We start from the raw sequence: 1896 nt of genomic DNA, 5'->3' as shown, positions 1-1896 counted from the left end.
AATCCGTCGTACGGAATGTCTAAACCTCTACCGTACACGTGAAATTTCTGTTTCACCTTTTCAGATCCGTCTATACTTAAGTTTATTTGTACCGTGCCTATTGTGCTAACGGCTTCACTCGTTACACCTTTTAACCGAAGCTTTTCTGTTTCATTGATTCCAAGCATACTCTTTACCGGAATACTCGTCCTCTTTAGCAAACATAATTGTGCTCCTGTGTCTATTAGTAACTTTAAATACTTCTTTAGTTCTACGCAGTACAATACGACCACGTCGTTTTCTGTTGCACAGTCGATTACCCTCACTGTGGGTTTACCTATCGCAACAAGGCCCGACTGTGCGGCCTTGCCACCTCTTAGTTTCCCTGTACCACCTTTCCTGTTTTACTCGATACTGGCACCCTGCCTTTTCTCCAGGCGTGCCAGGGCCCTTCGTGGCAATCCTTCGCGTAGTGGCCCTACCGCTTACACTTAAAGCACGCAACATCTTTTACTCTTGTGGAACTCCGCAGTTCCCTGGTAAATTACACTGTGGACATCTCCACTCTCGTAACCCTCCATCGGTTTCTCTGTGATTCCCTCTGAATTCCCTTACACCTATCGGGTGAACTTTCCTTAACCGCACCCTGCATTCCATGTCTGTGTGTCCCGGCTTGTCACACCCATAGCAAAAGTTTGTAAATTCTTTACCCGTCATGGCTCGTACTCTATGCTCTGGCCTGCTTTTCCTACACTTGCTGGCTATGTGACCTCTCAGCCCACAATTGAAACATTTTAACTCTTTACTTTCTCTCACGTTTTTTACAGCCTCTTTATTTCGAGTGTACGTTACCCTCGGGGCTAGTCCCCGCTCTTTCATGGACAATATCGCACTCTCCTCCTGCAGTGCCAACTCCACTGCTGCTGCCAATGTAATTTCATCGCCTCTGCTTCTCACTATTGTTTGTATTCTGTCATTACTTAAACCCTGTATAAAGCACGCTCTTCCTAAGGAATCAACTAGTTCTATTGCACCTTTCAAGTTTTCTCTGGCCGTAACTCTACTTACTGCTTCTCGAAAGTCTCTCTGCATTTCATCAATTCCGCTTGCCCACATTGCTATTGGTTCCCCTTGTCCCTGTCTTCCCTGGAAAATTTTACATGCGTAGTAGTCTATAGTACGCTTACTGGCATAGTTTTCTTCTAACATGCGTTTCACCTCTTGCCACGTACCTGTGCGCTCACGCACCTGCAATCTCGACCTTTGCTTTTACGAACTTTAATAACGTTTCGTGTTCCTCTGGCTTTACTAATTCAAAAGCTGCATCTACATTTTCGATAAATTCCCTTAAATCTTTCTTGTTCCCTTCGAACACTTTCGACACAATACATAGGGCCTCTTTCACTGACATCTTACCACTAGTGGAGGATGACGCAACTTCATTAGTTAGGGGCATCTTAACTAAGTTAACACTTTACACAACAAAATACAATATTCTTAATACAGTTTTACAAGTACCGCTTCTCTTGTGGTGCGCCGTCTGCTCTGTTGGCTCACGTCGTCCTGCGCTGCTTCGCGCTCTCTTTGTGCCCGCACTGTCCCATGCTGCTCCGCGCTCTCTTTGTGCCCGCGCTGTCCGCGCTGTCTCTGCGCCCGCGCTGCTGCGATGGGCCGGCCGCCGCTCTGTTGGACTGTGCCGACCCCGTCGCTCTCCTCGGTTGCCGCTGCTACGGCTGCTGCCACTTCTGCTGCTGCTCGGCTCGGACCCTCGGACTCGAACGCTGGCTGCTTAGGCACCTCTGTGCCTCGTCGCTCCGCGTTGCGCTGCCGCTGTCCTGCGTTGCCCTGCACCCGCGAGGACTACCTTTCTGGACTCTGACGTCCTGGTGCTACTAATGCTGAAAGTTGCGAGTCGCC

The 1896-nt window shown here is 48.8% G+C and overlaps 1 pseudogene; it reads right to left on the bottom strand.

Moving 5' to 3' along the window:
* Positions 1-489: 489 nt before the first annotated feature.
* LOC126471222 (uncharacterized) lies at positions 490-1390 on the bottom strand (annotated as a pseudogene).
* Positions 1391-1896: the final 506 nt, after the last annotated feature.

This window comes from Schistocerca serialis, chromosome 3 (assembly GCF_023864345.2).
Source record: "Schistocerca serialis cubense isolate TAMUIC-IGC-003099 chromosome 3, iqSchSeri2.2, whole genome shotgun sequence".
Lineage (NCBI taxonomy): Eukaryota > Metazoa > Arthropoda > Insecta > Orthoptera > Acrididae > Schistocerca > Schistocerca serialis.
This window is presented reverse-complemented; position numbering and strand designations above follow the sequence as displayed.